Genomic DNA, 25946 nt, shown 5'->3' on the forward strand with positions numbered 1-25946 from the left:
CAGCTATTTTTAAAACTATTCTTAAAAACAGCCAATCTGAAGGCCCAAAGAGAATGGATAGCCAGCAAAGAAAATGGGATTAAAAAAAAAAAAAATCTAAAATGCTGTTTATGCTATGCCGAGACCTCAGTCTGGTACTCATTCACTCCTTTCTGGTTTGCATTTTTATTTTATAAACAGATCACTACAGTCCTCCAATAGAACATCCAGGCAAATAACCAGTGTTGTTAGAAGATATGAGTTTACTCTTAAATATCCTACCTATGTAGGGTACCCTGCAAATACTCTTACTTGTTACAATGGCAAAACCAGCCACTTGATGAATTTTAAGTACGAAGGTGGCAATTAGAGATCCTGTGGCATAAATCAAATATTTACTCAGGCAGAAGGAAACAAAAGACAATAGAAGAAAGAAGAAAAAAGAAAGAAGAAAAATAAAAAAGATTTTTTCATAGCTAAGCCGAATGGTGGTCCTTATTTAAAAATACAATAAATAGAATCTGGTTAGAACAGAGGTTCTCAAAGTGTAGCCTTGACAACCAGGGGTCCTTGGACTATTTTCAGAGGTTCCATGAGATCAACACTATTTTTGTAATACTACTAAGAGATTCTTTTTTCAGTATCATCTCTCTCATCATTGTAAAGTGTCCCAGGGGCTACATGGTATGTGATCTCAAAAGACTGAATGCAGAAGCAGATAGAAGGATTAAGCTAGATACATAATAGATTGGTCAAAATGTCAATGTCTGTTTTCACAATTTTTTTTTTAGATAATATATTTTTCATAAACATATAGGTTGTGTTCTCATATAATGGGCTAGTTATTTTAGATGTATTATTTAAAATTATTATTTTAAAATAATGTATACACAATTTTTAATAAAAATACCAATCCACATAAACAAAAGCTGAGGTTCTCAATTTTTGTCTTAAAACTAAAAAGTTTGAGAGCTGCTACATTAAAAAAAAAAACCAAAAAAAAAAACCAAACAAACAAACAAAAAAGACTATGTACAGAATTCTTCCTCTCCATAGGGTTTTACTTCTAAAAATACATTATAAATTTAGCTTCCTAACTTAGAGGCAAATATCCAAACATACTAGTACTTCAAAAAGAAGTGTCTTGATATTTAACTTTAGAAGTTAAATTTTACTTGGAGTAGAGTTTAAAAAATGAACACTTAAATCCTTGAAATGTGTTGATATATAGTCATTTTGAAATCAAGATAACAATAACAAACAAAACTTACAAGAAATATTTTACTCTATGAAATAATTAAGTTCTTCCAGGTTCCCCACAAACTCAACTTATATATAGTATGTTATTACGAGAAACTCAACAACAATGAAATAGGTTGAGCTTTGTTCCCATGACTACCTATAATAAAAAAAAAAGGGGGGGGGAGTTTAATATGCTAATTAGACCGGACATCTTCTGGACATCATTCTGGAAGTCCTTCCTGACAGAGCCAGGGCCGGAGGGAAACCAGCCCATGTTCCAGGTGTCTGCGGGCAGGCGGAGGAGGGAAGCAGCCCGGATCCCGGTTGCCTGCCGGCGGCCAAAGGACAGAAGCAGCCCTGTTCCCCCCAAGCGCCGGAGGGAAGCTGTTACTGGCAGCTGGAGGAAGGAAGGCCTACACTTGCACGAATTTGTGTGCATCAGGCCTCTAGTATGAACATAAAAACTCTGACGAGATCGGGCGCGTTCAGGGTGGTATGGCCGTAGACTGAACATAAAAACTCTGAAAGCTCCTTTAGTCAAAGCATGACACTTCCCTCTTCCCAAATGAGGCTACTCCTTGTGGAAACATTTAATCACCAAAAACTAAAATTTTAAGTCATAAATAATGAGACACAAGATTCCTGTGGCTAACTCACATTAGGTAGAACTTCAGAGAAAATGTGTTCACGCTCATCAAGCCTACACAAAAGCTGAAGTGTTTGCTTACTTATACACAGAGAGAAAGAGAACATGCGAGCTCAGAATCAAAGTCAAAAATTCATATTCCTGATTTCAACTTGCCACAACAAGGCACCTCTTAGGAACCACACTTTCCATTTGCCATCGATCGTCTCAGTTGTCCAATTGTCATCGGGTCCCAGTTTCTTTGACTCATTTGGCTAACTAACAATGTGTAGAAAGTTTCTTAAAAATTCCTCAGGTAGCCTCCTCTGACGAAAAGCCAGCTTCCCCTGCAGGCTGCAGCCCCAGGCACTCACTATCTACACCCAGCATCAGGGGCTGGGGCCTGTGGGTTCACCTCCTTCCTTCCTCTAACTGGGGTGCCTGCTGCTGGTGTTGGCCCTGACACTGGAAAGCAGAGGAAGAAAATCAGGTCAGCAAACGTGACAGTGAAAGAGAAGACAGAATGAATATGAATACAAGAGAGAGAAAATGACATGACACTCCCGCCTCCTCCCAAATAACTAAGGGACATTTCCCCTCTCTCCGAGGACGACTGTTTTGAAGCTAATTCCTTTGAAAGAGAGCTGTGTCAGTGAGAACAAATCCTGTGTGAAGCTTAACATGTACTCACTATAAAGGTACGTTACACAGGCCCGTCTGTCAGGGAGACACCCGATGCTTTCAAACCAGACCTCAGAGCACTCACCTTGTGGTCACTGACACAGAGGAGGCATCTGCAGGGTCTCTCTACAGACAGTAGAGTTGAAATATAATAATGGGCTCTGTCGTACAGGGCTAACACCTCCTCCCTCTCCTTTTCACGTGGTTTAATCATGTGACACTCAGTGTATGCTTTCGGGATGTTTGGGGGGCTTTGTCTTACAGGGATACTGATTGATGCAAATGACAACCCAGAATTCTGCACACATGAATCTTATTTTAATCAAATCAAAGGGAAAGGAGAACAGAAAGCTTAGCTGGTCAAGTTAGAATGAATGGGATCTCTTGTTTCAGTCTTATTTCCTTTCCTGGAGAAGGAACTATAAGCAACTCATTGAAACTGAAAGTGAATGTCAGGTGTAGTTTATGGAAGTCATGACTTTATTAGTCCTACGGCATATCTCTATTGGCTTTAAAATTATTTAAAGTATAGTCTTTCATTAAAAAATCTTTTCAAGCCCAGCTGGAGTGACTCAGTTGATTGAGCATCATCCTGTGCACCAAAAAGTTGCTGGTTTAATTTTGGGTCGGGAGATAGGGGTTCCATCTCCAGTTGGGGCACAAACAGAAGGCACAATGTTTCTCTCTCACAGCTCACTAGCTCTCTTTCTCTCCCCCCACCCTTTCCCTCTCTTCCTCCCTCCCTCCTTCTAAACATGTCCTCAGGTGAGAATTAAAATAGAAAAAAAAAAATAATCTTTTCACTTGCAAGTTTCAATAATACCACCAAGTAGAAGGGCAGTGACTAAAAAGAGATAAAACAACATAACAGACTGGCAATGTGGTGCCACGGGGGGGGGGGGGGGACCTCTGAAGTCAATACATTCTACACAGTTGCTCTGAAAATAGTTTCTCTCCCATTTCTCAAGAAATAGACTAGAGTTTCAATCATTACAACCAAGTTTATTATGAAGAACAAAGGAATTCAGAAACCAAGAACTTCCAGGATGTAACCATGTCTAAAACAAGTCCATATATAGTTTAATGGCAAATTGGTATTTTAAAAACAGATGTGGAAGTGTTAGAGCAAACAGCATCCATTTCCCTTTTCCCAGCACAAGCCAAGTTTTGTTTAGGGCTCCATCCTCTCTGACTCACTGGGCGAGACCTGACCGTGTCAGGACTGAGAGGGAGGTGCATAGGACCCTGACTGGCCAGCTCGGTGACAGAGACCAATCAGAGGCAGACAGGCTTCTGGGAACATGACTTGCAACACAAGATAAAATATGCAAAGGAGGGATGGGGTTACAGAATTATGTTATTTAGTTTATTTAAATATGCTATTTATTTAGTATTGTTCATTATAATAATTTTTAAGGGTATACAGAATTTGCCCTGGTCAGATAGCACATTTGGTTAGAATGTTATCTCTATACACCAAGTTTTGGGTTTGATCTTTGGTTAAGGCACATACAGGAAAAAAGTCAATGAATGCATAAATAAGTAGAACAACAAAATCAATGTTTCTCAAAAATCAATCAATCAATAAATTTTTTTAAAAGAGTGTACAGAATTCAAATGGCAGCAAAGGTAATTTAGGTGAAACACTAGGAAAAACTTCTTAATATTAAGGATTGAAAAGGGTTGCTAAGTCTTTTTGCTGGAGAAATTGGAAGAGTATAGCTACATCATGAGCAATGACACCTAATCCCGTATCTCCAATCCCAATCTCTCTCCACCTACATACATGTGGTCCTTCTGAACTCAAGCTCAACAAGTCAAAAACTGAATTCAGCACACTCCCTTCACAACCTTCTCTGCCTTCTGACTCCCTTATTTCTGTGACTAGCGCCACAGCCTTCCCAGGAATCCAGTCCTGAAAGCACGCACGCTCCACCTCTCGCTCTGTACTGGACACAGGGCTACTGAGGTTTCCGGTCCTGTTGAGGGTGCTGCAGTGTCAGTGGCCCCCATTTCTACCTCCACCCAACCCTCTCCAGTCTCATCCTCAACACCTCTTTGCCAGAACTTTGCCTTCTTGGGACTTCTTGGCCTTGAGAACTTCCTCCTATCCAATCCAACTCGTAAACGAATCTGCCATTGTGATGTCTCAAAGCACAGCTCTTACTCACTCTGCAAACAAATACTGACCACTGCATTAGTTCTCTAAGGCTGCTCTAACGAATTACCACAAACCAGCAGCTGAAAACACCTTTATCTTACGTCCAGATCAGAATTCCCAAACAAGTCTCACTGGACTGAAATCAAGATGCCAGGGGGCTTGTGCTCCTATTTGCAGGCCCTACAGGAAAATCCTCTTCCTTGCCTCTTCTGGAAGTTGCCTGCTTTTCTTGGTTTATGGCCCCTCTGTCCACCTTCAAAGTCAGCAACTCTGGGCCAAGTCTCTTCATGCTGCCTTCTTTCCAGTCTCTTCTTCCTCCCTCTTCCACACTTCAGGACCCTGGTGATCACCGTGAGCCCACCGGATAGTCCAGGGTGCTCTCCCTTCAGTAGCATTACCTTCCTTGATGCATCCTAGTGCTTACTGTACTCCAGCTGCAGAACTCAGAGACCCCCTGGGCTTCTCCTCCACATCCATTCTCACACTGCCTGCTCTATCTAGCAGGCCCCTCCACGCTCCTGTCCAAATTATACACACTTACCTTTTAAGGCCCAGCTCCAACGCCACCCACCCCCAGTATCTCTGCCTTCTCTGAGTGCCCACAATGCCGTTTCCCCAAACTGGCACATTTAGCAGTAACAAGGAAAGAGTTTAGGCAGGAAAGCGGTTTCTGGTGCTGCTCTACAGCCGGCTATATGAGCCTGGGCAAGCCACGTCCCATCTCAGCCTTGGCCTCATCATCTGTGGAGTGAGAAGGCTGACCAATTGCTAAATTCTTCCCCAGGTCTTAAGCTCTCTGGAATTGAGAGGACTTTTAATCACTTCTTTTGATCCTGAAAGTCACTACCTAGCCAAGGCCACTTTCATGTCAACTAATAAATACTCTCCCTTCCTAACGGATCGTCCCTGCCTCCAGTCTTGTGTTGCTACCCACCCCCTGGAAAGCATCTTTCCAGGTTACTCCCCTCGTCAAAACCAGTTAAAGGCTCTTAGGAAAATGTCCAAAGTCCTCAATGTGACCCCTAGAACCCATATGATCAGGGTCTGTTTCCTCCTTATGTTTTTTTTCCTCATTGACTTTCTTTTGGTTCCTCACATACTCCTTCCACCCCCAGCTTCCTGCCCCCTTCACCTCAGAGCCTTTCCTTGAACTTTCCTCTTTCCACCAGATTCCTGCTTATTCTCCAGGCAACCTTTCCTGACCTCCCCATCTGATTTAGGTGTGCTCCCCGTGCTTCCTTGGCAACTGGGCTTTTGCAGCTGTCCTCCAACTTCCACATGGGTGGTGGGTGGACTATTACAATAGCAAAAACTGGTGGCTGACGTCCAAGTCTGTAACAGGGCTTTTCAGTTGTTCACAACCACCCAGAATCAAGATGAGATTTCCCAGCCTTATGTTTAAGTCTTGGCCAAGGAGACATACAGGATTGTATAGCGGGTAGTTTCTGGGAACTTCCCCTAAAAGAATACAGGAATGAATCCTCTGTACTTTGTACTTTGTCTCTTCCTCTCACCTGCCGCCTGGAGGATGGCACTACACTCTAACCCTGTCATACATTGAGCTAGAAGGAGCCTATGGTTGGTCATACCAGCTCTGGACCTTCCACCATCCCCTCCCTAGCCTTTTATAGGAGATAGAAACGTCAACCTTGTTTTAAGATCCCATTACCGGAGCCATTATTACTTTGAGATCTCCATCACTTGCAGCCAAATCTAAGTACAACACACATGATCATATCCACAGTACCAATAATTATCTGTTGACTCAAGTTCGTATCTCACCTCTTCAACTGGATTATAATCTCTTTGCCAATAGTTGTAGTGTCACTGCAAGATCCGTGCTCCTTAGCAGAGAGCGCACACAGAAACCCTTAACAGGGAGTGTGAATAATCAATGAATTAGTGACCACGTGTCGAATGAAGCAGGTAGACTCTGTCCAACCTATACGGTCTGTTTCCAACTGGACTTAATGTTGTGGCCAACCAAAATATCATGGAAAAGTTCATGCTCTTCCTCGCTTGGGCAAGTGCTACCAGTGTGGTGTACTACTGGCATAGTCTAGCTGAATGCTCTACAAGGAAATATGCAAATAGGAGCCTTTAAAATAAAAGCATGAGTCACCTCTGCTCCTGGGCATGTGGGGTGTCTAGCAATGTGTATGGCCTGAAGGCTGTTGCTGCTCTACTCTGGAGGGGAGAATTGCAACACTGGGCAGAGAAGCTGGCCTTCCAGAGTACCAGGCTCAGGTGGACTCCCCATTCATGAAATATTTATATATTCTCAGGCTATCAAAGTACACTCACCTTCACAGAGCCGTTAGCACAGATTACTGAATGGATTACACTTGAAAGGTACATATTTAGAGAGATAAACATGCAAATAATTGCTAGATATCTACTATATGCCAGATGGTATATAGGTACCAAGAATGCAGAGATTAACGTGCCAGACATTGAGCAAAGAGAAAAGTACTAGTCATTTTCACTTTAAGAAAAAATGAAACTGAGGCACAAGAAGGTTAGGTACTGAACCAGGCTACATAAGTAGGAAGGGGGAGAACATCTAAGTTGGATCAAAGGTCCTAGGGTATGTTCGACCTATGAAGAACAGGACTTTTCCCATTAACTTTGCTTTGATTTTGAGTTTTTGTTTTTGGTGGGAGCAACTGATGAGGAAGCATCCAAATACGTGTGGAACAGAGATGGGAGAAGACAAGGTACATTCGGGGAAATAAAGTCTGTGGTGTGCTCAGAGTTAAAAGTGCAGGTGGGAAAGTGGCAAGAAATGAAGCTGGATCAAGAATGGCCCCAAAGAGAGAGTAAATGAAGTTCACAGAGTGAAGTGAAATGATCCTATTAACCTGTCAGAAGACCACTGTGACAACAGAACACAGGGACCAGAACACAGGGAAACAGAAGGGTGCAGGGAGAAACTGCTATCATCAAGGAAGGGACTGATATGCCTCTAGGAGCAGACAGTAGGAGGGGGAGGGGGTGACAGAGAGGGACAGAGAAGTGTGAATGGACAACATGTGATGAGTACAGGTGGAGAGTTCAGTGGGAGAAGGGTGTGGATGATGGAAGAGAGAAGGACCTGAGTACTGCTGCTGGCTTGATGGCTTGGGAAAAGTGATGGATGGTGGTGCTCTTGACCATGTTGGCCAACAGGAGAAAGAGATTTGTAGGGCATCCAGGAGAACCTCACTGATGAAAGTTATGAGACTGGAGTTTTAGAGGAAAGAAGTGTTAGAAATAAATATCTGAGATGGGTAATGGGTGGGTGGGTGGGCGGATACTTGAACCCAACTAGGTCACCCATTGAAATCGGTCTTCCACAATAACAAATGGAAGAATATACCATGTTCATGAATTGGAAGAATCAACATCATTAAAATGTCCATACTACCCAAAGCAATCTATAGGTTCAATGCAATCCCCATTAAAATATCAACGGTATATTTCACAGATCTAGAATAAACTCTCCAAAAATTTATTTGGAATTAAAAAAAGACCCCAAATAGCTGCAGCAATCCTGAGAAAGAAGAACAAAGTTGGAAGGATCACAATACCAGATATCAAGCTTTACTACAAAGCCACTGTTCTCAAAACTTTCTGGTACTGGTACATGAACAGACATATAGAACAATGGAACAGAACAGAGAACCCAGAGATTGACCCAAGCATTATGCTCAATTACTAGTAATGTTTGACAAAGGAGGCAAGAGCATACAATGGAGTCAAGACAGTCTCCTCAATAAAGGGTGTTGGAAAAATTGGACAGATACATGCAAAAAAAAAAAAAAAAAATGAAACTAGACCACCAACTTACACCATACACAAAAATAAACTCAAAATAGATAAAGAACTTAAATGTAAGATGGGAAATCATAAAAATCCTAGAAGAAGCCATAGGTAGCAAGATAGCAGACAACTGTTGTAGCAATATCTTTACTGATACATCTCCTAGGGCAATGGAAACTAAGGAGAAAATAAACAAATGGAATTATATCAAAATAAAAAGCTTCTGCAGAGTGAAAGAAACCATTAAGAAAGCCTACTGCATGGGACATATTTGCCAATGTTATCTTCGATAAGGGTTTAATCTCCAAAATTTATAGGGAACTTACCAAAACGAAGACAAACAATCCAATAAAAAAATGGGCAAAGTACCTAAGAAGACACTTTTTGAAAGAAAACATAAAGAAGGCCACAAGACATATGAAAACGTGCTTAAAGTCACTAATCGTCCAAGAGATGCAAATCAAAACAACAATGAGGTGCCATCTCACACCTGTCAGAATGGCTATCATCTACAAATCAACAAATGACAAGTGCTGGGGAAGATGCAGAGAAAAAGGAACCCTCATGCTCTGCTGATGGGAATGCAGACTGGTGCAGCCACTGTGAAGAACAGTATGATGTTTCCTCAAAAAATTAATAATAGAACTTCTATTTGACCCAGTGATCCCACTTCTAGGAATATATCACAAGAAACTAGAAACATCAATCAGAAAGGATATATGTACCACTATGTTCATAGCAGCACAATTTACAATAGCTAAGATTTGGAAACAGCCTAAATGCCCATCAGCAGATGAGTGGATTAGAAAACTGTGGTACATCTACACAATGGAATACTACGCTGCTGTAAAAATGAAAGAATTCTTACCATTTGCAACAGCATGGATGGTCCTGGAGAGCATTATGCTAAACGAAATATGCCAGTCAGAGAAAGATAAAAATCACATGATCTCACTCATTTGTGGAATACAATGAACAACATAAACTGATGAACAAAAGTAGAACCAGAGTCTTAGAAGCACCGAACAGACTGTCCAACTATGAGGGAAGGCGGGGAGTGAGGGGGTAAGAGATCAACCAAAGGACTTATATACATGCATATAATTATAACCAATGGACACAGATGGGAGAGGGGGTAGAGGAAAGGGAGATGAAGGCATGTGCTGGGAGTTGGGGGCAGCTGGAGAGTGGTCAATGGGGGAAAGAGGAGACCTTTGTAATACTTTAAACAATAAAAATCTTAAATTAAAAAAAGGGAAAGAAATAGGTCTTCCAACAGTACCTTGCATACTATTCAACTAAATCTTAAATTCTAGAAAGCCCTTTAAAATATGCCAATCCCATTCCCACTCTCCACCCCCAAACCCCCACCTGCTGCCCTGGAAAAAGAGGAAAAATTTTTTAAAAAGAAAGAAAAGAAAACAATTTAAAAGAAAAAAAAATAAAATAAAATATGCCAGTCCTATTTCTTAAAAAGATAGGAAACTCAAGCATGAAGCACTGTGCCAGGGCTCAGAGAAAAGCACCTCCCCCACTGTGCAATGCACTCAACTTCCTTTGGGGTCACTGAGCCTATTCCAAACCCACTATTCCTTGCCAAGTGAACAAAAAGAGCTGCTCTGAAAAATGAAACACAGTATTTACAGCATTCTCTTGGGAACAGGGAAGTCCTGAGATACCTTTTTGCAGGAGGGGGTCCTTTGGAGAAACTCTGACTTGTTTCACAGGGCAACCAACCATCTTCTTGGTTGAAGCATACGTACAGAGAAGACAGTCAATGCCAAAGCACTGGTCATGGGCTTCAAGATCCCAAGCATGCCTCTACCGGGTCCCTTGAAGACCTGAAAGAGGCTGAGCTCCACTTCAATCATATTCCTAGCATTAAATTAGGCTGTAATTACAGATAGCTGGGAGAGCAACATTTAAGAGGCTTTTAAGCAACATTTTCTGCTATACGCAGTTAGTAATTCTTATCTGATTGCCATCTCTTAGCTGATGTGATTACCTGAATATTCAAAATACATATGTTCCTCAGGCTCATTTGTACAAAATATATAAAAGACAGTGTTGTTGCCTTGGCAGAAATTATTGTAAAAGAGGGTGGAGAAACATAAATTCAAGCATGTGGAATATAAATAAAGCATGTGACATAAAAACACATTTCTTTTAAAATCTGAATCTAAACATCTACATTTTATGTTGAGTGTGGGGTGAATGAGGAGAGGGAGAGGCAGAGTTAAATGTGTTAAAAATAATAATAAAAAAAAAAAGGCCTGTTACAAATGTGGCATTTAAAAAAAAATATTCATTTATTTATTTCAGAAAGTAAGGGAGAGGGAGAGAGATAGAAACATCAATGATGAGAGAGAATCACTGATCGGCTGCCTCCTGCATGTCCCATATTAGGGATCAAGCTAGCAAACTGGGCACGTGCCTGACTGGGAATCGAACCACAATCTCCAGGTTCATAGGTCAAGGCTCAACCACTGAGCATTTTTAAAAGCAAGCACAACCTAATAATTATTTATTCACCTCTTTCCTATATGTGTCTATAGAAGTTTTTTTTTTTTTTTAATCACCTGTCATATTCCATGTTAATATATAAGCCATTCTGTGCATTTTGTGATTCTCTTATTTCAGGAATTATGGTACTTAGAGCCAATATAATGCTGTCAGACCTGAGACTACACCGAGAAATAAAATAAAAACAGAGTCTAATAACCCAAGAGAACTGAAGGTGGTGGGAAACATGTCTATCTTCAGTCTGAGCAAGTGGCCCTTAGTGGGACCTGTGTCAGATGACCTAGTAGATGTTTTCAAAATACACATGACTTACACCTCCACCCAAGTGAAATCAGTCGGTCTGAAGACAGAGGCTCTCTAGAGGATTTGGGTGCCCGTCCCTCCCAGGCCACACCTTTCAGGTTTTACCACTCTGTAAATCAAACCCAGTGAGGCCAGGAAAGAAACCGATGCCAGATGTCCTTGGCCAGTCATGCTAGTCCAGCCAATTGTTAACTGGGCTTTGAACACTGATTTCTTACACCAATAATTATAGAGCTCTTCTGTGTTTGCACTTCTGATTATACCAAAAGGGCTTAAGTGCAAAATCTCTAAAAAAGGAGTCAGGGGAAAAAACAAAAAGGTCACCTTTTCAAGGACCGATCATAAAGGTTATTCCCCTATTAGCTTACTTTTTCCTAACGGTTAGTTACTGTCAAAAGTTCCATATTGAATATATTGTGAACCTCTAGAATGTAATGATGAGTAATGAGAAATGAAGCTCAGCTTCATTTCCTCTAGTTCTGTATCAAAAGCTGCAAAGGCAAAGATTACTGTTTAGGTCTAACCGCGTGCAGCATGCCACGGTGGTAAAGAGCAGACTCTGCTATCTGCTGGCTGTAGACCCTGGAACAAGTCACTTAACCTTTCTGTGCCTTAGTTTCTTCATCTGCTAAACTGGGGTATCTACCTCAGGGGGTTTGTGAGGCCAAAATAAACATATAGAGAGAGGACCTTAGAAAAGTGCCCGGTATGTGGTATTGAGCAGCTGTATTCAGTACCCACAGATCAGCCTCATTCTTCTCATAAATTGCAAAGTATTCCATTGCCCAGCTGTTGTGTAATTTACTTTTCTTTAGGACATTTACTCTACTCTTTTGATCTTTTACTGTTATGGACAATGCTTCAGTGAACATCCTATACAATAGAGGGATCAATCCATGATCATCAAATTAAGTCAGTTCCTTAGATAACTTTCATGTGTAATACTGATGGTTTGAATAGCCTCCATAGTAGGCACAGGTAAATCACTTCCAAGTTCTACAGAGAAGTCTGAAAGAGACGGAATAACTTCTTGCCAGAGCCAACAGAGCCATAGGTGGCAGATTTGGAACCCTATCCAGATGTGTAGCTGCTAACCTGAAAGACACTTTCTTCAATCCGCTTCCTACAGCTTAAATTAAAAAATAATTAACAGTAAAAATAATAAATAGCACAGTAGATGTTCTTATCAATGAACCTCCGATCCACAGAAGAGATAAATATTCAGAATTTTCATAAAAAGTAAACTCAAATTTTTACAGAGGCATGTATCAGCTCACAAATTGGCAAGATGGAGATGTCAAATTTAAGTATTTAAGTAATTTAAATATTAAAGTAATTTCTTTCTTCTGCCAAAGATTGAAGCAGAGGTACCCTGAACACTACCTCTAGGGACAGACACCACACTGCCAACCCCCCAGGGAAGCAAATTAGTAATTACTGAATTTGGTATCATGAGAACTATTCTTTGGGGGAAAAAAATCATAACAATTACTTTGTAGTACTGTTTGCTGAACCAAGAAAAAGGGGAATAGGTAATCTGGGGGTCAGACTAACTCATAAAAAAAAAAGGCCAATTCTCCAACATGACTTTATGAGGTCTGTTTAGTATTGGCTTATAAAAGATTCTTTCTGACAGGGTGAAGTTGTTGACAATGGGGAAAGGAAAGGGCAAAGGTAGAACTTAATAGAGATGAAACCTGTAACCAGCATGTGCTAACAATAGGGTGCTAACCCAGGATAAGGATTATCGTTAGAAATTACAGTTATGTTTCAAGAAATGGTTATTCCCCTAAAAGAGAAAAGGTGGCATTACTGGTACTAAAAACTGAAAAGAAAACAACTATTTCCTAAATCCCAGTTAGCAAGACGATGCAAGTCTAACTTAAGATATAAGAACTACTAAACACATTACACACAGCTGTACTTCAAACAGTAATGACGGGGGAGGAGGACGAGGAAGGGTGGGAATTGGGTTTTGCTGAACACTCACCATGCACGAATATTTCACCCCCAGGCTCACAAGTCCAAAAGTGAATGCCTACAAGTCAAATAAAAGTTTTCCCATGGACAAAACATGCCAGTGGGAGGCCAGTAGGAACCAAATAGTTTAGTAATAATAAAATTTGTGGGTTGAAATTGGGGTTGGGGGTATAAATGGATGGTTGGGAGTTTCTATTACAGTAATTCAAAATGAGGCAAGGTTTATCTTCCTAAACAATTCACTTTGCTAGGCCAAAACATCTCCCAAGGTTATATTTGATCACTTAAAGAGAAAACTGTAGTGATTTTGACATCTACCTTTCTAAGACCTGAGTGATCTCAACTTTCATTTCCTATCCTTGGTCAAACAGAAACAAAGGATTTGCTCTTAGAAAAAGGGAAAAGAAAAAATTTACTTTTGAAAGGACCTTGGAAATCACCTTAGTTTAAATGTTGTATTTTTAAAGAGAAAGAGGCCAATGCCCAGAGTTGATTTTCTTATGGTTGGTGGCAAGTTGGAACAAGAAACCATGGCAGCTAGGTTCTCTACAAGGGTGAGGCATCCTACCTTCAACAACTATGCCTTCCAAAATCCTCATGTTACTTCAGTTGCAATATATAAATATAATTTTATTGATTTCAAAGAGGAAGGGAAAGAGATAGAGAGAAACATCAATGATGAGAGAGAATCACTGATTGGCTGCCTCCTGCACACTCCCCACTGGGGAGCAGATAGAGCCTGCAACCCAGGCATGTGCCCTTGGCCAGAATCAAACTTGGGACCTTTTAGTTTGAAAGCCAACACTCTATCCACAGAGCTAAATGCCTATGGCAAGGTGATATTTAAATCCACTTCCTCAGTTCTGGGATGATAATCCCAGGTTATCATATTTATCTTTTTCTAGTTATTAATCTCTTTAGGTAAACAAGGCCTAAGTCAAGGACCTTCTTTGAAAGTGGAAGGTAGTTCCCACATAAGAATATGGTAACAGGAGGGTCTAAACTGTTGTTGAAAGTCATCTTGCAAAATCAGACTATGACTATAACAACATTGGAGAACACTTCAGAGAAATAAGAAAAAGTTCTGCCATTAGGACTTTTTGAGTCAGGTGCTCATTTAAGCCCATTTGAATTGGGTTTCCTGTCTCCTGCACAAAATCACCCTAACCAATTCAAGAGTATGAGGCACTGATGTGTCTAATATGGATAGCTCTGTCACAATGCTTTATCAGGCATAGTTAGACAAGTCCTCCAGAAATCTGCTTCTGACCTCCTTTCAGCCCAAGGTGCAGATAAGGTGTGGGTATAGCAGGATTAAAGTGTAAACTATTTCAGAAAGCCCTTTGAAGTCAACTTGTATACAACCTCTCCCGCAATCAATCAATCAATCTCTCTCTCTCTCTCTCTCTCTCTCTCTCTCTCTCTCTCTCTCTCTCTCTCTCTCACAATCACACACACACACACACACACCATATTCAGTAACTGACAAGTTAATGAATAAAATATGGGCTAAAAGGAAGGGAACAGATTTTAGGCAGATTTGAATGATGACAAGTTCTTAATCTTGGATGGCTTGAAGATGGTCCTTTAAACATGGGGTTAGATTTTTAAGTTACAGAGTAACAGAGTTATATAAATGGCACATAGCCCACTGAACAAATCCTAGGAGTCCAAGGATAGACAAAGGAGCAGGTAGGTATAATAAGAGTGAGAGAGTGAGAGAGAGAGAGATGTGAATTTGGAAAAATCACTTGGCACTTCTAGGCCTTAGTTCTCATTCTTTAAAAGGGGGTAGGGATAACACTTTTAACAGGATGGCATAAGAATTATGTATTGAAATCAACTATTTAAAGGAAGGTACTCACATCAAAATTATCTGAAACTGAATGCATGTAAAAACTTAGTTATGGATAACTAATGGAAAGATTATCCAATCAGGAACAGAAGAGTTGGTAGGCAACAGAGGAGGAACTCAAATTCAAAATGATTAAGAAATTTCTCGGGGGAGAGGAAGAATGGCAGAGTAAGAAAGAAGTAAAATCATTACTTGACCTCTTTATTATCTACTTAGGCCTCAGAGTTACCCTAAAGGAAGGTTACCAGGTTTACCTTGACTTGTATAGTTCAAGTGGGAAATAAGATATCTAAGGATTGATATACTCATCTATAGCAGCAAGAGGGCAACCAATAATTATACTGAGAGCAAACCAGGTGGTGATGAAAAAAAAAAAAAATTCCTGAAAGATCCTTGAAAATGTCAAACATCCAAAAATCAAGGTCTCTAATAAAAAAAAAACAAACCTCTATTCATCGCAGGGAATGAGATAACTTACCTCATTTCCAAAAGTGACTTCACAGCAATAATGAAATTAGTGTTCATGAAAAACCTAGTTTTGAATATTTTCCCAGTTATTTGAGATTCTCGGATGTCTACATCCCATAAACCTCACTTTCCCCTTCCCCAAGGAATAAAAATAAGTGGAGAAGGTAACATTTGGCAGACCCACGTTAGGCTCTTTCTCTTATCATCTCTTGAAATCAACAATTCTGTAATATGACACCCCATTTAGAGGCAGAGAAGGAAGCTGAATTGGGGATGAGGATAGTCTGAAGTTAGGAGGTTTTCTTTTTTCTTCTTAAAAATCTGACTATCAAATTTCTCAGCAAAGTCCTCTATATTCCATAAAATTAGTCATCTGTAATCATTTTCCCTTTTGCCTTCCGTTAGAAATGGAAAAGGAAAGGAAATGCAAGAGAAAACACCGCAGGAAAAATTCCTGGCAGCGACAGGTTATAACCTGGGGGTAGGAATCTCAAAGGGACACGAGTGGCATTTCTCTTTCATGTGTGGAGCTTTCCTGGAGACTCCGAGGCAGTGCAAAGCTGACCAAAATCCACCTCCCCACCTCCCACAGATGGAAAGTAAAAGTTTCTCCCCAGGCGTGGAGCGCAGAACCGGCCGCGTGCGTATCTGTAGATTCTGCACCAAATGCTGCTTGTTGGCTGAGACGGTCGAGAAAAAAACAAGTGCAAACCAACAGGTTATCTACCGAGCGATCAGGGGAACAGTTACACAGCCTAACCAAGCAACACCAGCTCTTCCGTGCAACCCTATAAAGCACTTCCTGCCGCGGATCCCGCTATGAAAGAATTAAAGCTGCTGGCTCCGCACCATTCTCCCGCCGGCTCCCCAGCCCAGCTCATGCGTCATGCACGGGATTCATCCATACGCACCCCCCACCCCAAAGTTGGCCAAACGCATTCTTTAAATTTGCAACCAAGAAGCTGGAAGATAAGCTGCCCGAGGACCGTGGGGAGGGGAAACCACCACCCCTAAAAGTGCAATAGGACAGAACGGATGCAGGATACAATTTGAAAGAACAACTCTTGCTCCAGGCATGACTCCCTCCCACCACCCCCCACCAAGGAGGGCGGGTGGACAAGGGGGAGTCCGGGAAGCAAGACTGGTGAATCTTACTTACAATTCGCAATAGACGTTACCCAAGGGCTTCCCCCACCACGGCCCAGAGCCACTCCCGGGCCGCGCGCCACCCTCCTCGCCGCCCGCTCCCGCCTCTCCAGCGGCCCAACTCCTTACAGGGCCGCCCGGTGCCTCTTGAGTCCCCGCCCCCCTCGCTTTCGCACCGGCCTCATCCCTCCCCGAATGATCTGGTTTTAATAAACACCCAAGTGGTCCGGGGCTAGCAGGCTTTTTCCTCCACGAGGGGGTGGGGGCAGACGCAAGACAGGAGAGTCCCCGGCACTGGCGCTGCCCGCTCCGCGCGGGGCGAAGGCGGGCACGCCCTGGGACTCGGTGCCCATCAGACTGGCGATCCCCGATCCCTGAAGACTCTCCGCACTCACCCAGGTTTTGTCCTTCCCCCAAAGAAAGCTCTCCATTTCCGAAGGCGCCTCCCTGGACCTCCCTCCCTCCCTCCCGCGAGTTCATCCCCGACCGGGGCGGGCGGATCGGAGCGCACCAACCCATCCATCCATCCCGCCTCCAAGCTGGGCACAGCGTGTGTGTGCCCGCGGCGCCTCTAAGTGCACAAAACTGCCCGCCGGCTGCTTCCCCGCGCGGAGCAGGTGAGCCCGGGCCCCGGGGAACCCCCCGAGGCGCCCGCCGTCCGTCCTGGGGGGGGGGGCGGGCTGGGGCCCCCCGGAGCCGGCCGGGCTGGCGGCCGCGGGCGCCTAAGTCCCCCCCCCCCTACTTCCCCCCGGCGGAGCGCGGGCCGCGCCGGCAGCTGTCCCTCCGCCCCCGGTTCGGGACCTAACGGCGGCTCGCAGCCCTCTCGTCCCGGCCGCCGCCAGCTCGCGCGGGTGTCATGGCCGAGAGGCGGCCCCGGGCGAAGTTTCCCGGAGCGGCCGGCTTACCTCTGCGCTCCAGGCGCCACGGCAGCTCGGAGAAGCGGCGGGGAGGCGGCGGCGGGAGCGCCCGTGGCAGCCCGAAGCCGGGGACGACGTGGGAGGGAGGCTCCGCTCGCCCGGACCGCGGCGATGGGAAGAGGAAGGCGCCGGGTATCTACCATCGGAGCGTGGGCTGACCGTGACGTCACAATGGCGCGGCCAGCCAATCGGAGCCCCGCGGCGGAATCAAGCGCTATGATGTCATGCGGCCCCGGAGCCAATCGGGAGACAATAGAACTTTCGTGATTGTAAATTCCAGACTGTGCAGCCCCGCGGGGGAGCCCGGGGCCAGGTCGGTCCCCTCTGGTTCACGTGTCTCGAGGCGATTTTTTATCCCTTTTCTTCCTCATAAGCCTGCGTGGGACGCAGAGCCTGCGCAATAGCGGCTGGGAGGTTCTCGATGCCCTGAACTCTCGATGCGCACTCCATGCCAGGCGTGGCATGGTTGGGTGGTCGCGTTCGGACCACAGAAACCCCCCCTCTCGCAGCCATCCCTTGTACCGGTTCTGAAAGGGGATCTGGTTCTCCTTGGTTGTAGCTGAAAGGGTTACATGCTATCGGAGACCACCGCAATTCAGGTCTGCAGTTGAGCAAGATAAGGCAATAACCAAAACCACTTAGAACTGGGTGTTTATAGCTTCACTCCCTTGTGGATAGATGTACCCTGATTCCCCCTCCCCCCCTCAGGGATTCTGATGCCATTTCTACGCCACAAATTACCCCCAAAGATTTGTAAAAGGAAGAACCATGACATCTTTCCAGCTATGGAAATTGAAACACTTAAGACAAAATGCTCTGTGCTCAGGGCACAAACAGATCCTTGCTGTTTTTCACTGATATTTGGAAAATTGGAGGTTTTTTATTATCCTAGTAGTATCCCACACTTTTGCCATATTAAGTCCCAGAAATAAAAGTCTTTCTCCCTGTGCCCTCTTGCTATATTTCTGCTTCTCCATGTCCTTGGATCCAACTTAGTTAAGCATTTAATGTAGACAGTTGTTTTGTTTTTTTACATCTGCAATGTAATGATTATTGTGTGCCAGCTGTGTTTCAGACACTGGGCCTTTGCAGTAGGAAAGCAGGTGTACAGACTATATACAAATCAGATCATTTAAACATACACAAATGAGGTTTTTAGCACGCAATTGCCATTTGACTCCACAAACACCGAGTGACTTTAGTTTGTTAGATACTATGCTAGGTGTTAGAAATAAAAAAAAAAAATCTCAAGGACCGCCCCCCTCTACCCGCCCCCCCACCGCCCCGCCCCTGTAAAACAACTACTGTGCAGAGTGGTAAATACTACAGTGAAAGCCAAGGTACACACAGAATTTTTTGCCAATAGCCCAAGGCCAGGGCTCTGAGTTGCCCTTCCAAGTTCTATCTGTCCAGGTTTTAAATTTTTCAAATTTAACTTGATATTGCAAAAATCTCAAGTTTTTTGTGACAATTGTTTTTATTGTGCTCATCCATCCAAAAGTTTAAGCTGCTACAACCAAAATATCTATATTTCGAATTATGGGCTTACCTCTGTGATTTTCAGCCAATGTGTTCCAATAAATTTTTAAAAATATATATTTGATTGATTTTTTTTTTTTACAGAGAGGAAGAGAGAGGGAGAGTTAGAAACATCGATGAGAGAGAGTCATCGATCAGCTGTCTCTTACACACCCCCTACTGGGGATATGCCTGCAACCAAGGTACATGCCCTTGACTGGAATCGAACCTGAGACCTTTCAGTCCACAGGCCTACGCTCTGTCCACTGAGCCAAACCGGTTTTGGCACAATAATTTTTTTTTAACATGCAATACCTGACTATTTAGTTAGGGGCACTGACCTCATTTCCCTTAAACTGTCAAATAAATTAATGACAACAGGCAACACAATAACAGCCAGGATGTGAATGCCGTGTCTTGAACCATAAATATATAGGTCATATAATAGAGTTGCATCTTATTGGTCACATTGCATAATAAAGATGTGTCTGATTAGTTAATTATTGGTACCAGAAATCTTTATATACAAGAATAGTCACCTGATATTTTTAAAAGTTACTGTGGAGACGGGAAACAAAAAATCAATAAAATATGTTTTTAAAAAATGGGCAATGGACCTAAATAGATACTTTTTGAAAGAAAACATACAGAATGCTAAGAGACATATGAAAACATGCTCAAAGTCACTAATCATCCAAGAGATGCAAATCAAAATGACAATGAGGAAAAAAAAAATGACAATGAGTTACCATCTCACACCTGTCAGGATGGCTATCAACAAATAAAAAAATGACAAGTGCTGGAGAGAATTCGAAGAAAAAGGAACCCTTGTGCACTGCTTGTGGGAATGCAAACTTGTGCAGTCACTGTGGAGAATAATATGGAGTTTCCTCAAAAAACTAAAAATGGAACTTCCATTTGACCCAATGATCCCACTTTTAGGAATATATCCCAAGAAACTAGAAACACCAATCAGAAAGGATATAGCAGCACAATTCACCATAGCTAAGATTTGGAAACAGCCTAAATGCCCATCAGCAGATGAGTGGATTAGAAAACTGTGGTACATCTACACAATGGAATATTAAGCTGCTGTAAAAAGGAAGGAACGTCTACCATTTGCAACAGCATAGGTGATCCTGGAGAGCATTTTGCTAAGCAAAATAAGTAAGTCAGAGAAAGATAAATATCACATGATCTCACCCATTTTTGGAATATAATGAACAACATAAACTGATGAACAGAAACAGATCCAGAGATAGAGAAGCATTGATCAGATGCTCAAACCTCAGAGGGAAGGTAGGGGAGGGTGGGAGTAAGGGGGAGAGATCAACCAAAGGACTTGTATGCATGCATATAAGCCTAACCAATGGACACAGACACTAGGGGGGTGAGGGCATAAGTGGGGGAAGAGGACCATGGGGGATAAGGAAACATATGTAATACCTTAATCAATCAATCAATTAATCAACCAATCAATCAATAAAAATTAAAAAATAAAAATCAATGGAAAAATATCCTGGCTGAGGATTAAGATAGATTAAATAAATAAGTAAATAAATGTGGAATAGTTGAACACTCTAAAAAAAAGTTAATGTGAAGCAAAAAGAGTAGGTAATTACTATTAATTTTTTTGGTAAATCAATCAAAATTATACCTATTTTTGTCAGATGTGCAAAAAATATTATATATTGTTTTTTGTGCCACAGAATTTTAGTAATTAGTTAATGTGTGCCATAAGATGAAAAAGGTTGAAAAATCACTGGCTTATATAACTGTCAAGACATACCTTAAATTTTAAATATTTTTTTTGTTTTAAAATAAAAGTAAATATAAAGTTCTAATATTTTATTCCTGTCCCCCAAGGGATACATTTTCACATATCCCGTGATAGATAGCTCTTAGTTGATCTGTGTATTTTGGTTTCCATTATAGCATTTCCCACTCAACACTGTAGTTGTTTCCTGCACTGTACCTCTTGTTCAATCAATGGAGTGCTTATACCCCCACTTCAAAGACCACTGCTTTAAATTGTAAAGCATTGGAGGGGGATATGTTATATTTTGCTAGTTATTTATCTGTAGATCTTAGTACAGTCCCTCGTTTATAATAAGAGCTTAGTAAATATGTTTTGAATAAGTACACTCTTACTTCCCCTCCCCATTACCATCATCATTCTGGTGCTTCCATTTTCTGCTCCAGAATTCCAACCCTCTCATGATAATCATGTCCCAGGACTATTGACTCCTCTCAAACCTAAATTAGTAAGATCATGTTCTCATTCTCCCCCCCACCCAAAAATAAAAAAGACATAGGGTTCCCAATACATATATGTTAGGAGGAGTCACCCCTCCCCAACTCATCTTATACCCAACAGTGTAAACTAGTTATCGTGACCACTGGTTGAATTGCTCCTTATTGTAGCACCATTACGTTCATGATAAAGCTGCAAGAGAAGCAGTAGAACTGAAATGACTCCTCAATTTCCATTGTAATAAATAAAAAAAATGCCTAGGACTTATTGCCTAGGACTCAATACCAATGCTCAAGGAAAGTTTTTTAGTTGGCATCAGAATTAAATTCTTAGCCTTTTGGGGTCTAGACACTGTGCTGGAGTCATCTTAGTTCTTATAAGCACTCTATTGAAAATAAACCCAGTTAGGGTGCAGTAACAAAACCCTGTAACTCTTATCCATTTCTTTATAGCACCCATATGGTAGAGCCCCCCTAGAAGTGATTGTTGAATCATCTTCATTTTCTTCCTACTGCTGTTTCTCCTCCTGCTGTCCTTTATTTAAACTCTGGTAGCGTTTTTCCTTATGCTCTTAGTTTTCATCAGTGGTCCCGAATCTCCTCCCACCACATACTTCAAAGTATATTAGAAGGTTGCTTCACTGTCACTCTTGGGAAAGAAAGTATTTAACATCCTGGGAAATTTATTCTACTGCTATTGCATTTGTCGGTGGATGAAGAAATACAATCGAAAGTTTCATTGGAATGTAATCTAATTAGTGACTATTGTATGTGCTTAAGAAGTACATATTTGCATGACATGATGAAATCTATCTCTTGTGATAAGATATATGCTTGTGTTGACAGACAGATCTCAGAGGGAAGAGTGGACAAGAAGAGATTAACTAAAGAACTTACATGGATACATGCATAGCCCAAGGACACAGATAATAGTGTTGTGAAGGCCTGGGTGTGGCAGAGGGTAAGTGGAGGGGGACAAACTGGAGAGGTATGAGGGACATCTGTAATACTGTCAATAAAAAATAAATTTAGAAAAAAATTTTAAACTGAAAAAAAAAAAAAGAAGAAGACATAGGCCTGTGTTTACCTCTGGACATTTGAAAGTTGACTAACATATAAAGGATAAACTAGTGAATATTTTTGTTTGTTGGTTTAATCTTCACCTGAGGACATGCTTAGAGAGAGGAAGGGAGAGAGAGAAACATTGATCCTTCCTAGGATCAAACCCACAACCCAGGCATGTGTCCTGACCGGAACCAAACTGCAACTGTTCAGTGTACCTCCATCTGAGCTACTCCAGCTGAGCAAGTACAATCTAGCTTATGCTAAGAATGCTACTATTGGTTTCTTTTTCCCTTTCCTGTGATCTCACTTTTTTTTCTTCTTTTCATTTTCTAGTTTGTATTTTTTGTTATCTTGTTGCCAGGGGTCCCCATTCGCTGGCTTGTCTTTGCTGGAGGCAGATAAAGGGTAAAGGTAGTCCTTTCCTCCTCAGACCTTGGAGTCAATTCCACGCTCCCCTGGTAACTTTGCTGCCACTCCTCTCCATTGCTGTTCAGTAATATGTACTGAGGTTTATCTCTGCAGCTGTCCTTGAGTGTTCATGTTGGTGGATGTGAACTACTTGAAGGAACTGTGCATGCCTGGTCTGCCATGTTGTTTTCCCAATGGCCAGCAGAACCTCTGCCAAATAGCAGGAGCTCATCAATATCAGCTGAATGAATGAACAGTTTGAACTATTTCTGGGTTCTCTAGTCTTTTCTCCTGCTGTCTTTAGTACTCTGTCCAGAAACAACGGCGCTATGAGAGGAATCTGTGACCTCGGTGCTCTCTATTTTAATTTACTTGCTAGGTGATATTATCAACCCCCTTTCCTGGCTATGGATTCCATCTATACTCTGCTGATTCCCAAATGTATTTCTCCAACTCAGACCTTGCTCCTGAATTCCAGACTTGTACTTTACTGCCTATTAAATACTTCCCTTCTTGGATGTCCAAAAGGCATCTCAAGATAAGAATAATAAAACACGAACTCTTGAATTTTCCCCCACACCTGCTCCTTTCCTGGTCTTCCCAGCTCTGTAAATGACAATTACATTCACCCAGTTTCCCAAACCAAACACTTTAGACTCTAAAGCTTAGAGTTCTGTTTAACTCCCCTCTTTCGCTCATGTCCTACGTCCATGCATCAGCCAAATCCTGCCTGCTCAATCTTCAAAACATCCAGAATCCGTTAACTTTTCACAGTTCTTAGCAAACCATGAGTTTGAGTCACTATCAGTTGTCCAGAATTTTGAAATAGTCCTCTTCCTCAACCTTTACTTCTGCTTTTGCCTCCAACCCAGCAGCTGGAGTGATCCTCTTAAAAGCAAAGCCAGATCATGTCACTTGCTGGCTTAAAGCCATATATCAACCTCTCATCTCAGTAAGAGTGCAAATCAAAATGCTTACAGTGGCCTACAAGGATCTTCATGACTTAGCACCTTACCATTTCTCTGACCTTCTAAAGCTGTTCTGTCTTCCACTCACAATGGCCTCCTTTTTATTCCTTGAGTACACCAAGCACTAGACTTGTTTCAAGGCCTTGGCACTTAATCTCCCACAATGCATAGATTAATCAATCCAGAAAGCTCCAAGGCTTATATCTGTGGTTCATTTTGATCTCTATAAATGTCACCCTCTCAGGGTGTTCTCCTTGATCATTCTCTAAATTTGCAATATCTCCTTTCTTCCCTCCCACTTTCTGGAAACCTTTTACTTTGCTTTATTTTACTCCTTAGCATTTATCACTGCCTGACATCCTATAGGTTTGTTTAGTTTTGTTTATCACCCCCCCCCCACCACCACCACCACTAACTAAAGCTCACTGAGGGCACAGACTGAAACACTGGCACACACATACCGCCCCAGCACTTGCAACATTGCCTGGCACCTGGAAGAGCTAAAAAAATATTGATATTTATCCAATGGCTAAAAAAAATGAACACATGAATGGAAAAATTGAAATGCAAATCAGTAAGATGTGCTTTTACTAGAAACCACTTAGCCACAAATTCAGTCTAAGAGAAAGAAAATACCAATGACAATAATTTAAAAATTATTATTTATGGGTATTATTTTTCTGTACCTCATTAAAGTCAAGATCATAGTTTTTTTTCCTGCCACTTTTTTGAAATGTAAACATTTGAAAAATTAACAGGGTTCAAAGAATAGTTAACATTTTAAAAGTGCTATACAGTTATCATGGAGGAGAAATAGTTGTCTTAAATTGGTATGAATGTAGCATATCTTACTCTTCTATAAATGTAGTAGTTATCTTAAGCATTTTCTCTTGCAATAGAACTGCCATGATATTTATTTCAAGATGAATCAAATTTAGTACTAATTTATTATTTTTTTATTACTCAGAAATATCTAAGGTCTTTCCCAATACATTCTAATTTTATGCTTTCAGCAACATAATGAGATGACAAGAGTTAAATGACATGCCCAAGGTTGCAGAGCCAGTTAGTGCAGAATTACGATTGAATTCAAGTCTCAGTTCTCAACTTCTTCAGAGCTTAGCTATGCTAAATATAAGATATTAAACCAGGACAGATTCTCAATGTGTCTTAATTTGCTGATTATCAAAAGATAAATTTCATAATTGATTTGCATTCTATAACATATTAAAGAGTTAAAGCCCAGTCAGAATGGCTCAACGAATCAATGAAAGCTTGTTGGTTTGATTCCTGGTCAGGGCACATGCCTGGGTTTTAGTTTGATTCCCAGTTGGGGCATGTATGAAAGGCAACTGATCGATGTTTCTCTCTCACCTTGATGTTTCTTTCTCTTTCTCTCCCTACCTCTCCCTAAGCATGTCCAAGGGTGAGGAATAAAAAAAATTAAAATAAAAAAAAAGGCTAAAGATTTCTAGGAAGTAGAAACCAAACTTCTAACAAAAAGTATGTGCAAAACATAGTAGTATTACGGTTTTTGTTGTTGAGAAGTATTTTCTATATGATTTTGGAAAAGATGATATAATACAGAATATACTTTGGCTAATTCTATTATTTATGAAACAAGCTTTCCAAATATTAGCTGTAGAGATTTAGTTATTCTGGGTCATGGGATGTTTTAGTTATATGCATACTGTGTTATAAAGTGCCTTGCTTCTATAGTCTTAATCTACCTAATTTTTTCATTTTTCTTTCCATCTCCCCCTATACTTTTTACTTCTCTAAATGTGACCTAGAACAGAACCTTTCTTTCCTATTCTCTCCATAATCAAAGCACTCTGTTTTATAATTTATAATATTAATATTATAATTATTTGCTTATACTTTTTCCCAACTCAAGGCCAGAAAGTTTATCATTTATTTTTGCTGCTTTAACATTGTGCTATGCCAGATACCTAGTAGGCATGCAACAAATATTTATTGAACTAGACTCTCAAAAGACTATTTTCTTTATGATAAAGAAAGCAAATTAAGACATAGGCTGTTTCAGGATATG

The 25946-nt window shown here is 41.4% G+C and overlaps 1 protein-coding gene across 1 annotated transcript in view; it reads right to left on the reverse strand.

The window, feature by feature from the left end:
* Positions 1–18625, reverse strand: part of ELOVL5 (ELOVL fatty acid elongase 5) — a 78616-nt gene extending 59991 nt beyond the window's left edge. Inside the window, exon 1 of the mRNA XM_084889474.1 lies at positions 17670–18625. The gene's annotated coding sequence lies outside the window, so the exon portion shown is untranslated. The remainder of the gene's footprint in view (positions 1–17669) is intronic.
* Positions 18626–25946: the final 7321 nt, after the last annotated feature.

Source organism: Pipistrellus hanaki (genome assembly GCF_964339955.1).
Source record: "Pipistrellus hanaki genome assembly, chromosome: 7".
Classification (NCBI taxonomy): Eukaryota; Metazoa; Chordata; class Mammalia; order Chiroptera; family Vespertilionidae; genus Pipistrellus; species Pipistrellus hanaki.